The following is a 14,194-nucleotide window of genomic DNA, read 5'->3' on the forward strand; positions in this document are numbered from 1 at the left end:
AGTTGTTTAATGCATCTACAGAACTACATCACTTCATACTGCGTCAGTGCTGTGAGTCAGTGGATGTAAATATGAGCAACGAAAGCCACAAAATCCTACATTTAATACATACACACATATTAATTACTGCATCATACGAGTACAACAGTTACTTGGGTCAACAGTAACGTTATGTCATAGAAGTACACACAGCACAGTGTCATTATCTGGCAGAAAAAGAAATGAATAAATACTGTGAATAAAACAGACAGAGTTGTGTGCAACAGATGGCTACAGACAACAGATGATACAAAGAAAAGGAAGATACTTTGACATCCCATTAGTGATACACTGACGTGCGCCAGATCCTCCTCCTGCCCCACCAAATCACCCATTTCTGGCACTGATGTTTGTTTGGACAAAAACATAATGTAAGCTCTGCTGATCTGACCCAGGTCTCACATCTTTGTCTCAGAGGTGATCTGTGTATTAAAGAACCTCTCTGACCACTGTGTCACAACTTTAATGACTATATATATATATATATAACTAAAGAAGATGGCAGAGGCAGCAGCACGTTGGCGAGCCTCCAATCTACTGAAATCTGCTGATTCCTAAGTAAAATAAGGGGAATGAGATATATTTTCTTTATCAACAGAGAATTTCAAGACGACAAATATGTGAATTATTCCACAGATTTGGATCTCCAAGGAGATGGAAATGAGACTTTCCCTGACTTTGCCTTTAGCAACGCACTTGACCGTGAAGCTCCAGACAGTCTCTCATGTGTGAATATGTCTGCATGTGCGTGTGTGTGTCTGAGCAAGTGGGTTAGTAAACAGATTTTTAAGTTGAAGGGATAAAACAAAAGTGATGATGATGATGACCTTCTTTATATTCACACATTATTCACATACTCACAGCATTTTGATGTTCCTTAATGTTTGCGTACAGTTGTTGGAAGAAAAAAAGTTTGATATCTTTGCCAAAACCATTACCCAATTTTTTGTTCCTCTGAGGATTATTTTGAAGGAATTATGAAAAAATAGCACCTGTGTAATGACTCATTATACCAAACATTAGAATAATAACTGTGTGCGTGTGTGTGTGTATGTGTGTGTGAAATAACCCTGAGGGGAGGATCTGGCTGCAGCTTTTATGGGGAAGACGTGCTGTTGCTATGGCAAGCAACAGTGCGTCCGTCAGATGAAACATCACCCGGTATGTTTGTGTGTGTGTGTGTGTGTGTGTGTGTGTGTGTAGGTGTGTGCGTCACTGCCTTATCTGTCGTAAGGTTTTTGAAAAAAAAAAAAACTGCTCACAAGATCATTTTTATCCTTTCTTTTTGCTTTACGCACTCACACACACGTAATGCAGGTGTTTGATTTCCACTTAATGACTCTCAAGTGGGACTAATATAATTAACTGAAGCCTCACTGTCTCTATCTCCCCCCTTTCTGGCAGTATGAGGCCATAGAGAGCTGGGGTGAGTGATGTGCTTACATCCAGGCTCTGTAATTGGGTTTGTGCACGTCCAACCTCGTGGAGACGAAGTGTGGCCACGTGCACATACCCACTCTTTCCTTTCTCTCTCTCTCCATCTAAGGCAGAGATGGAAAAGAGGCCGAGAGAGGTAGAGACAGCATAAAACATAACCACAGGTCAAAGGTCATTAATGTACTTAGCATCCTTAATCCTTAAAAATCCTTAATATCTCTACGCAGACATGAGCTCCACAGTGAGTATTAATATCAGTATTACTAAATTAGAGCTGCGATGATCAGTGGATCAAAAGAAAAATTTATCTGCAACTACTTCGATAATTAGACTAATTATTTCAGTCGTTTTCAAGCAAAAAACAATCAAACAACCAAACATTTACTGGTTGCAGCTTCTCCAGTGTGAGCTTTCACTGCTTCTCTCTGCCACACATGATAGTGAACACATTTATTTGGGTTTTGGACTGTTTTGGACAGACAAAACAAGACATCTGAAGACCTCACTTTGAGCTCTGGGAAAAATACATTGATGTACACCTTTTTGACAGACTAGTTGAGAAGTGATTTGAGATGACTTGAGAACACAATAATCTACAGATGAAATGACCTTTAGTTGCAGCCCTATGGCTCATACATGTAATAACATTTTAATCTAATAACTCCCACTTGTATACTATGTTGTTTCTATTTTTTTATTACTTCCTCTTCCATAGCCGCACATATCTTTTGTTATATCTCCTCATTTCTGCTGTGACATTGTAAATTTCCCTGTTGTGGGACTAATAAAGGAATATCTTATCTTATTTTATCATTTAATATCCCCTGGTATTACTTTTTACGATGCATTTTGAATCATTTCATTATATTTTAATATCTTGCTCATAACTTAAGTATAATATTCCAAAATGTACTTAAACTTTAGAGTGCTTTTTTTTTTAATATACATTTAATTGTAAAAAATAATAAATGGACTTAGAGAAGGGGAGGGGGCTGTCTCTCTGCTCCTGTGCGCGTCCCCGTGAGCGTTATTCTCGGGGTCTTGCGGTCCCTCCCTTCCCATGCTCGTCCCCCCTGGATCCTCCTCCCCGCACCCGCTCCCCCACTCCCCCTCCCCCCCCGGCCGCGGCCCGGTGTGTCCGCCAGGGGGCAGCTGTGTCTCGGTCTGAGGCTGCGCCGCTCCCGCTGCATCACAGAGAGGAAAATACCACCAGATGGCGGTTTAGGATTGCTGCTCTTCTCTCAAGGCGCGGTTCCGCTCGCACGGCCAATTTTCAATATTAAAATACGCACGATATAATAACGAAAATCGATTTGTTAATTCGGAAGGCGATAATCGATTCGGCGATGGTCGTTAAAGGTGAGTGTCTTGTGTTTTTGTCGTGTTTTGTGCGGCGGGAAGGGAGACGGAGCACAGATTAAAGATGGTGGACACAGACAGGGAAGGCTGGTCGGTTGGGGGATGGGCGTTAGCGGCTAACGGAGGCGAATGTGCTTTCTCTCTCTTCCTCAGTTACATTATAGCCTAGCGGAGCCGTTAGCTCGGGAGCTAGCCACAAATTTTCAGGCAAGGCAACTTGCTGGAGGGGCAAGTGGTTGCCGTGGCGTGGGCCCGTGTAGCCACAGATTTCCACCCGGCGCTGGAGTTGAGCTTGTCAACAAATAAAGAGCCATGCGGTGTGACGTGTTTTCTTGCTCTTTGCAAGGCAGGATCCGGAGCATCACCTTCCCTCATTTGCACAGCCGTGTTATGGATGTGCGTTACAGTGTCGCCCTCCTGCCGTGCGGTGCTTTCCGAGCTCCGCTTTGACACAAACGCCACTTTGTTGTTTTCAGCTCCCCTTTGGCAGTTTTATGCTGTTTGCACTCACTACGTATGTTGTGCACACTGTGAGATATGAACGTGTTTCTGAGTTGCTACTTTTTCCCTTCTCCCCCTCTCTCTCTCCCTCTCTCCCTCTCTGTCTTGTGTCAACATCACCATCCCAGCTCCCTTCAAGTTTCCCAGAGTAGTGGTGACTTTTCACGCGGCCACCAAACGTGTTGCTTTGCGGTGATGAATGACAGCACGTGAACGCATCATTAATATCATGTTGTTGCAGCGTGGAACTCGTGCGTGTTTCACAACATTATTATGGCGCTTCTCTCCCCTTCCCGCCCCCTTCTGTGCGGGAAGCAGGCAACACTGAGCGGGGAAACATGAGTCACATCAGGGGGGATGGGCTCCACCGGCCGTCCCCACGGGTCTAAGTGGGCTCCTGGTGTGGCCGTCCCTCCTCTCCCTCACTGACCTGTGCACTGCTCAGCCCGTGCAGTGTGTTGGGGATGGTTAACACTGTGTGTGTGTGTGTGTGTGTGTGTGTGCAGCTCAGATTGTTGCATAACTGCTTTGTTTACAGTCAGCCATGTGATTTTTTGTTTTTTTCTTTCATGCAGGCTGTCTTGGATTACTATCTGCAGCCCGTTTGCCTGCCAACTTGTCTTCCATTAACACTCAATGTTTCCACACCACACCGTACTGCACAAGCCATATTTCCTGTATCCTGCAGAATAAGTTCAGCAATTCATGTTAAACATTGCAGGTTTTGCGTTTTCATGTGTTTCTGAAATTTATGATGAGCCGTGTTCATAGTTTTGATCTCGTGAAACAGTTGTGCTGTTGGAAAATTTCTAAATGAATGGCTGCTGACAGTAGAGTTTTGTATGAGCGTAACATGCAAGTTCAGATCTTTGGCCACATTTATTTTGAAGTAATAAACCTCCCCTGTACAGGTGGTTGTTTAGCAGGGCTGCATGATATTGGGGTGGCCGGCATGTAACATCCTCTGTCGTGATATGTGTGATTTTATATCACAAAATCTGCACATATCGTGATATGCAAATTATTTTGCATCATCAGTTGAGGATTTTTCAGATGTCTGGTTTTGGCAAATCCAGCGATTACATACATGACAAACTGAATACTTCATAGCATCGATGAAACAATCATGAAAAGATCAATATCGCCATAAGCAGCACAGCTCATTGATTTGCTTTTCCCCAAATGGTCCAACACACCCAGAGATGTTGAGGGGAAACAGATGGCAATCACAGGGTTAACAGTGTGGCAAAGTCTTTGATGGCTGACAAATTTGTATTGTCTTTTGGTATAAATCGTCGTCATTATACATATCTTGAGTTTAGTTTTTATTAAATGTGTGTATCTTTTATCCTCTTTCTCCACGCAAATCATCCGTATGTGGAAAAATATGATTCTCCAATAATGTCTCCAAGACACAGTACAACAGGACAACTGCTTATTTGGATGATTATTAGGCCTAAAACAGGTTCTGTTTTATTGGCGTTTGAACCAGTTCCCCATACATGAAATGTGTTTGGGTGGCTATCTAAAGACATCTGTGCCTTCCTTTCCCAATTGGGAATGTAAGGGACAGAAGGTTTGCGTTTCTGTGTCTGTGTTAGCTGAAAATGATTAGGTTTGAATGCAGCTCTGTTCTGAAATTTTAAAGTTGACCTCCACAAATATCTTGTCGATCCAAGGATACACTGAAAATACATTATGTGCTCTTCTGTTGCATCAACTCAATCCCTCGGTGATGTGTACAATGTCATTTGAGATGCTGGCCTCCCACACACACACACACACACACTGTGACCTTTGGCCTTCTTCCATGTAAAGAGTCACAGCAGGCCTCATGTTTTGATCACTTGTTCTATGAGGAACACATGTAGGCTATTGTCTGTAGTTGTAGCACTTGGACTCACTAAAACTCACAGTAACCGTTGTGTCACACACACCCGCTGTTAGGAAATATACACAGTTTATTTGGCTTCCGTATTGTTAGTTTAGACATATCCAGGCTAATAAGAGTGTATACAGTCAGAGCTCTATTTTGGCTCGTCAGCCACTCATAAATGGTTTTTTTCCCCCTGAAGAATAAAGCCACTAAGTTTCCAAATATCCACAGTTTTCGATGCTGTCTGTGTAATACATTATTAAATATTCAGTTATACACCACTCTGGCCTTGCCTTGGGCTTGGGAATGAAACAGTTTGAAGCTGTCGTTCAGTGGCCTTTCTTGCACAACTTCCTAAAAGTGGCTGACGTGAAGAAAATGCCATTGTGTGAACCTTTAGAAAACACTGAGGGTTAACACAAATGGCTAATAGTCCCTCCTCCTTCCTCTGTCCCTTGAACTGCTTGGCTGTCTGCCCTGGCTCTTCCCATAGTAAGCCTATAAGGGGCTGAGAATCCCACAATGGGTAGTGAATATCTAATGGATATTTGTTTTAAGCAGAATTGTTTCAGGTAGCAGCTGTTAAGAAAAACTGAAGGCCTGTCCATATGTGGTAAAGAAAATGTATAAATGTGTACTAATGAATGCAAAATATTATATGTCTTAATTATGTTACATAAAGGTATGTTTAAGACATCATTTAAGACATGTCATCGATATAAAGAATCTAATTGGAAAGGGCAGACCACGACTCTGTTTTATGAATTGTGCCATATGATATTCACTAAGCCTGCCTCTCAACTGCAGTGTGCTTCTTGTTAGAGCCATATGCTTGTAATGACACAGCTCAGCGGATTATGTAATGGGTTTGACACTTGTCAGAGCCTATTACATGGTGACCTCGATTCAAGATGTTGGCTGTAGAAAGAGCAATATTTCCTCTTTGTATTGTTGTTCAGCATTTGGCGGTTTTCGGCACAGTTGAAGGAATGCGAAAGGAAAAATAAATCTTGCTGCCACCTGCCTTCATTTGTTTGAATCTCTGCCTGTTAATATATGAGTCATATAACACATTTTAAAGCAATGAAACTGCTCGTGTCAAAATGTACACAGACCTGTGGAGCGCTTTCTGAAACAGTTTTGTCACCCCTGGCTGGTTCAAGGCTCCGCTTGTGATGAGGGTTCCTGTTGTGTAATTAGCTGCGTTGCTGTTCTCAGACCTGTTGAGTGTCATTTTTCTAGGCAGGGAAACTCAGGTCAAGTAGGGAAGTAGATTTGCTGTAAAGCCAAGCCGAATTTGTGTCCGTGTACCACAGTTGTAAAGCAGCAGGATCATAGGCAAAATAAAAAAAGCATAACATCAAGGTATACGAGACACATTATATACAAAAACATATTGAAAAAGTTGCATGGTTCTTCTTTGCCTGTATGAAGGCTGGCCAAATTGAATTACTTGCAGGTTGCAGGTTTCTTTGGTTTAACAGAATGGTTTCATTGTTTTCAGTTTCATTTACGCACATTATACACAATATTATTTCAGTGCAGCCTTGTTACACAGACATTAGAGCGATCTCGCCAAGTGGTTCTGACCTTTCCAAATCCATTACACTTAAACAGAACACTCAAGCACCATTAAGTTAGATATTGATTTTTTGGGGAAATGTTATGCACAGTGAAGTGTGATCGTCTGAGAAGAGATGCTGAAATGTGATGAGCCACTGGCCATGGAATAGATGTCATTAACTATGTGAAGTATACATTTGTGGGTATTATATATATATATATATATATATATATATATATATAGCCATATCGCCTAAGTCTTTTTGAGTTTCTTTTTTAAATTTTTACAATGCTGTTAATAGTTCATATACAAGCTATTGTCTGTCGTAGTTCAACTCAATCAGTGAAGTATTTGGTGGCAGCAAGTAAAACAATCCTTAAGATATTTGGTAATAGATTTTCTGCATTCAAGCACAATCCCAAAGCCCTCTGTGACTCGGAAAGGTTACATTGCCAGCTGATGACCACAGCATGTGTACTGGCTGTAGATGTTTATGCACATATCAAAACAGGTAACTTGGATTTCTGGTTACACGACAACAGCTTGCATTCAAAGCGATGAGCAATACTCGCTGTGCTTTACAGATTGTCAGGCCTCATCTTTTACCAGCTACAAGTGGTGTTATAAAGCAAAATATTACTAAGCGGAGAATGTAGGAAACTGCCGGCTGATAGGAAAATTGCACGTTGTCAGATAGTATAGAAATGTGGCGTTGACATAACGATGATGGGTCAGATATCTCCACCATGAGGGAGGCAAAAGCTGTAGTGGAGGGTGTTTGCCAAAGTAATGCTATTCAGCTGTCAGGTTGAGCAGTAATGAGACAAGGTGCGTCCTGTCACTGTGTGTGTGTGTGATGTTTCCCTGGTATTCCTACATGGCTCAATGGTTGCTAGGCTGAGCATGCTGCTTTTATCAGTAGCTGACGCACAAGTGCGTTTGCTGATGTGGTCGAGCTATAGGCTGGCACTGGCTATTATAAGTTTAGCATAAATAAGAGTAAATAATGAGAAAACAATAGCAAGGTCCAATGTCAAGACACTTCTTTTTCAGCCCACTGCCTCTGGCCCAACCTTCATCTGACTGAAACAGACTACTTCTTTTAGTGCAATTATCAGTCTCAGCAACACGAGGTGATTGTTGGTTCCTTGGTCACCGTCACCTACACTACATGTATAATATTGCAAACTTACATGTTGACTCAGTCTGTTTGTTGCTGGGGTTTTTTTTAACAAAGCCTCCACCTGAGGCGAATCCAGCGCCTCTGACCTTGAAAAGTTGTGGTTAGCTGGCTTTACACTGATCTCACTGAACAGATGTAGAAAGTAACACTTAAATTTCAGCTGAGACTCATTTTTTTGTCTGCTATAGTATATATACCTGCTCCTTATATCACTTGTTCGAAATACATGTTATGTATGAATTTTAAAAAAATCAAAAGGAAGATTTTTTGTTTTATGATGGCACCCCCTTGTTGTGCATTTATTTGACAGAGCACCACCCTGGTGTCTATCGATTTAGATTACACATTGGCTTTGGATACAGCCAATCATATGTTGCATAAAGCAGTAAAGTCAGCATTTCATCATTGGCAGAGCAGACGGTCACACTGAGGTAGACAACAGCCTGCTACACAACACAAGAGTCACACACTTGAAGCAACCCATATTAGCTTTTCTACTAGTCTCCTTCTATTCTAGCTGCAGCCACGCCTTTGGAACAAGCAACCAAACAAATGGTCACTGTTGAAAAGTTCACTGCTAAACATCACTTTTCAGGCCAGATAGTTAATTAGTAGCTTAGCTGCAGCACATGGAACAGCATGTAAATGTATGTGCAAATGTCACTTTGCTCCAATTAGACGCTGCTGTCGTCCTCACTGCACAAAACCACTAAAAGCACGTCGTCCGCTCGTGACATGTAGGCTAAAGCTCATGTTATTCCCTCCCGTTCTTTCCTTCTTTTTTAATAGCAAAAACTATTAACATTAAATTTTATGACTAAATTCAGTTGGACTTAAATCAGAATTCATGACGTGTACTTACTATCATGAGGTGACATTGCAACTGGTTTGGAAGCCAATGATGGGCCATTATTCAACAGGTATAACTGATATAAAAACTAGAGCCACAACTAATGATTATTTAGATTTTTGAATAATCTGCTAATTACTTTTTTCGAGTAAGTGATTATTAATTTAATTCTTAAAGTGCCTGTTTTCTAAAGCTCGAGGTGGCATCTCCGGATGTCTTGTTTTCTTCGATTAACAGTCCAAAACCCCAAAATATTGAATGTACAATGATATAAAATTGGGAAAAAAAACAGAAAATCTTAACATTTAAGAAGCCTGAACCAGAAGTTTTTGGCATTTCTGCTTAAAACGTAAATAAAACGATTATTCGATTCTCAAAATGGTTGGTAACTGATTTTCTGTTGATTCATTAATCGATAAACTGACTAATTTTTTCAGCTCTAGTGAAAATACGAACCCATTCAGGGCACATTTAAAGGAAGTGGACCTTTCAGGGAACTAAAAGAGATCCTGTGTGGAAGTTAAACTCTTCAAAAGAAAAATATGTGCACATGCATAAATTCTGGATTTGTCAATTAGGTAGAAAGAGTACATGCCATTTTTTAAAGTCGGGTAGTCAGGTAATTTAACGTTTTCGTTGAAAAAAGCATATAAAAGACAGATTATCATTCAAAGCTTTTTATCCATCATCCAACATGTATGAATGCGATCATTGTAGTATTTTTACAATAAAGGCTTGCTACTTGTATTTAAGTAAAGAGCCTTTTCTCCACTATGTCCTATGCACCCATAGAAACCTATAATAAATCATAAACCTCAACCACACAATGCCTCAATGGGATGTAAATCCATGGTAACACACCACCACCGCATGCACTGTGTGAATGTGCTTTGTGACGATGTGCTAATTTGGTGCCTTTTTCACCTTGTTCGAGCTGAATGCCACCACAAAGTTTCCTCTCACTGGCAGCATAACAGGTGAAACGTCACTTTGTTATTATTTCCGACGCTTGAAAAATATCCAATTAAAATGCCAAAGCAGTGGTAGCCTATTCCTCTCTTTACAGTTCAGTTTACATAAATCGCTGCTAATGGTAGCCCTCTTGCATCAGAAATACAATGTTATTCTGTCAACGTGAGAACAGGTTGTGAAGATATATTGATCAGCTTGTATTTGATGAAAATGCTTCACAAAATAAAACTTATTAGATGGTGAAATATTTAGAAATAGTGTGTTTTTGGCATTGATTGAAATAGTCTAGTTCCCCGCTTTAGTGCAGGATGTTTGGATGTGTGATTTGGTTTATCTCTTCTGCCTTCTGCCATTAGGACAGTGAGAAATTGTGGCTCCCGACTGTTTGGGTTCCTGCTCTGTTGATACTGACAGCAGTTAATTTGTACATCAGCGCTGTAAAGTGGAGCTTTGTAGACTGGAACACCTTATTAAAGACTGAGCCTCAGACAGACGGCTCAAAGAAAAGACTGTCACCAGGGCTTCAGCCGCACTGAATGCAGGGGAGAGTTTAAGGTGGTACGAACAGTGAGCCTTTGTGTAAAGAAGCTGATCTTTGTACTTTCACATTTTTGTAAAGTAGATATATATAGCTGACAGCATATGTAAGGAATAACTCACATTACAATTCTGGTAACACCTGATTTAACACCCCGCTCCCTGTTTAGCATTTATAGGATTGTGATTTATGTTATACTATGTGTAGTACTATAATGTACTTATACACAGATACAAGGACATTTTAAGTGTTAATTAATGCATTTAACAACGATTACACTTATTTAGACACCAGTAATTGGATGCTGGTGTATAAACAAATAGTGAATGAATGATATGCAATTAAAGGTAAGCTGATTATAATAACAGTTTGGAGCAGGAAAAAGCAGATGTGCCAATTAATCGGCCAATAACACCTCAGCAAAATGGTGATGCACGTCTCTGCCTCTCTGTTGGAGCCTAGTTAGTTTGTAAAATGTCCCATCGAAGTCAGTTAATCAGTCAACCTCTATTTGCAATGATACAAAATGCCTTGACAAGAGTAAGTAGGAGCTATAACTGTTGATAAATACTGGATATGAGTGAACGTTTAAATGTGTGCTTGTATCCGCATTAAGTGGACTACAGTGTCATAAAGGTATACAAGAAATAGAAATGATAAAAAGTCATAAAATTTATAAAACACAACAGCTTGGAGCGTGAAAACGAAGAGTTCACTGACTAAATCCCTGGGTGAAAAGAAATTCTTCTAGAGCACTGACCAACGGTGTGGTGGTGATGTCAAAGTCCTGGATTTGCATGAACATTGATCGAGATATGTGAATTGTATCTGTGTCTCCTCAAGGGGTGCAGTCCATAGTTTTTATTTATGAGTGTCAGAAGAGAGGCTATGATGTATTATCTTTACGGGGAAGTGAAGGGTGCCTCTAGTTTCAAAGGCAGGGAATTATATCTTGCTTATAGAGTCTCCGAGGGTTGATGTCTGGGGGATAAGTACATTTCTCGCCTCGGTTTCGGCGGGTTTTGACTCGTTACTTTGGATTTATGTTTGTCAGAGCAGCCAGATCTAAATTTGGCACCAGACCAGACCAGCAAATCCTTTAGGTGTCATTTATACAGTCAAGGTTAACAACCAGCTTTGAGTAACTGCAAATACCACCTCCTCAGCATCGGCTGTGGCAGCGTGTGTGTGTCTCTCAGCGGTCAGTGCTATTTGTACACTCTCTTACTTAATATTGATTCACCAGCCCGTGCCAAGTCAGTTCTGTGGCTGTGCAGAGTGGAAATTAAGTGGCCGCGAAAGGAACAGAAATTCCCACAAAGTGAGCTACTAGCCTGGGTTTTCTCACCGATTTGGTAACTCTTGTTAACTGTGCCATAAATAGTTATTGGTATCAGAAACAGACATCATGGATAACTCAATACCACGTAAAAATAACAACAATAAATTGACAGTCTCTCAAGAGTTTAAAAACTGAGCTCAGGAAAAGTATTTCAGAGCAGAAAAAACGGAAAGGGACTCATGAGTGCAAAGTTTGTTTGATGCTGGGACTGTGACAACCAAACGGTGTTATCTTAGCGTTTCCAGGGATTTCAGATGAATCCCTTTGAGGTCTCCGACAAGTGGAGATGTGACGGGCAAGATTTACTCACTTCCATGCCCTGAGACATCATTAGTTTGTATCACTCAGACCCCATCTGCTCTCTCGGCCTGCATACAGGGGATTAAGGGGTTTTCCTGCCTGCACTGGCCAACTCCCAACAGATTATTTACCCATAAACCTCCTTCCTTATTCCCTAGTGACTGAAATCTTGCCAGCATCGTCCTCGTGTATACCAAACAATCCAACGTAGTATCTGCCCTGTGCAAACAGGATGTCTAAAACTGTAGACAGTTGAAGTCAAGGTTAGATCAGGACAACATCTACAGTGGCTGATGGACTTCAACAGTAAACAAAAGGTTAAGACTGTGTGTGCATATGACAAATTCCTATTTCTTATATATATATTTCTAAATATTTTGCAATTCATTAGATGACTTGGTGTGTTATCTAAATGTCATACAATATAAAAGCTCAAAATAATGCATCTCCTTCATGGTACCACTGTTACAGTAGACTCGAGCTACAACTAATGTCATTCATTTAGTCTGTGAAATGTCAAATAGGAAAATGCTCATTGCAAGGAGACATGGTGACATCTTGAAATGTCTTGTTTCTTCTGACAAAACCCCCAAAATTCAAAGTTATTCAATGTTCAACACAGACAAGAAGCAAATCTTCATATTCAAGAAACTGGAACCAAACAATATTTGCCATTTTTGCTTGACTGGACAGCTGTAAGGATTAATCGATTTCACAATTTCTGTCCTTCACAAATCTTATCACCCAACTAATTGTTTCAGCTGTTTCGTGGACAATGTATTTTGGTATAATACCCAGTGATTCACATATCCGGTGTGCTTTGCAGTAAATGCTCATTTTTCCACTTGGGCTTTTTGACTGGGATTGACTGATTGGTCTCCCCTACTTGGCTCTGTGCTCTTAGCGCAGCCAGGCCTGGCCTGACAGCTACCACGAACTGCCAAAGATTCAGTGGGGCAAGCTGTTTTACAATTGGAAATAATGACACACCAATTCTGGAGAAGGGCTGCAACCAACCATTATTTTCGTAACTGTTTCATACTGTGATACTCTGATTATATTCTCGTCTTCAGATGGCTTGTTTTGTACCACCAACAATCCAAAGACATTAAGACTATTATCACATAAAACATGAAAGAAGCTTGAACCAGAGAATGTTTGGCATTTTTACTTACAAGATCAATTAATAACATGATCAAAATAGGTGCTAGTTGATGATGGATGAATCACCTAATCAACTGACTTATCTTTTCCGCTCTAGACACAACCACTAGTGATCGCTTCAATGTTCAAGCACTATATTATCGTATTCTGTGTTATTATTCAATGTCAAATCTGAAGATAAAAGCTTATTTGAAGTTAACAGAATCTCTGCTTGTTTATTAAAATTGCTTGCAGTATTAACGGTGATATGAAAACCGAAAACACGAAGTCGTAACCAGGACATGTTTAATATTTATATTTATTAAATGACAAGTGATGAAACAATTATACAAATGTCAACAAGTACTAATTGTTTAATTAAAGGTTTCTGGGCAGCACGCTGAGCGTTTTAGACAACACACAACAAAGAGATCATCATGTCAAACAGCCACCAAACAAAACTAATGTGTGTCCCTCAGCAGGAGAGCTTCATCCCAATGAAATTATTAAGGACGCACACTATGAATCCATGTTGCTGGTTTGTTTGGAAATTTCCTTCCATGTCTTTGTTTGACCATTTGTGTCAAGCACCTGGTTGGGATTTCCACACACTATCTCCTTGAAGCGCTGCTTTACATCAGAGCCATCTGCTTCAGTTAAAGCTCAGTAGCCTCCGCTTCTGATTCCCTCACATCTGAGCAGTCATTATTTCCCTCAGCTGCCTCTACATTATTACAATGTCTGTTTTTTTTTGTGTGTGTGTGTGTGTGTGTGTCTGCTTTGACATCTGCCTGCAAGGATTAGCAGGCCTCTCCGGCTCCCATGAAATCTTCGACGTGCCGCTAGATCATTAGGAAGTGATAATGGGTGTTAGAATTAATAGCCTCTGCAAAGGGTGCGTGTCAGTCTGTGTGTGATTGCGTCTCCCCCTTCGTTAGAGGTGAATATGAGGCAGACTTAAAATCGGGGCCAAGGTGAGAGACAAACGAGAGAACAGCACAAGTCTCTTTTTCTTTTCCTACTCCACTCTCTCTCCTGCTGCTCTCCCCCTCTGTGCTGCTGTCACATTTTCTCCCTCTCTTTCCCCATT

The 14,194-nt window shown here is 40.7% G+C and overlaps 1 protein-coding gene across 3 annotated transcripts in view; it reads left to right on the forward strand.

Moving 5' to 3' along the window:
- The window catches only part of stag1a (STAG1 cohesin complex component a), a 73,327-nt gene that overhangs the window by 29,552 nt on the left and 29,581 nt on the right, over nucleotides 1–14,194 (forward strand). For 2 of the 3 annotated variants that reach the window (XM_070841872.1, XM_070841873.1), the window contains exon 1: nucleotides 2,693–2,835. The exons of the other annotated variant lie outside the window; for it this stretch is intronic. The gene's annotated coding sequence lies outside the window, so the exon portion shown is untranslated. Of the gene's footprint in view, nucleotides 1–2,692; nucleotides 2,836–14,194 lie in introns of those variants that run through there. 3 annotated transcript variants of the gene reach the window in all.

Source organism: Pempheris klunzingeri, chromosome 13 (genome assembly GCF_042242105.1).
Source record: "Pempheris klunzingeri isolate RE-2024b chromosome 13, fPemKlu1.hap1, whole genome shotgun sequence".
Taxonomy (NCBI): domain Eukaryota; kingdom Metazoa; phylum Chordata; class Actinopteri; order Acropomatiformes; family Pempheridae; genus Pempheris; species Pempheris klunzingeri.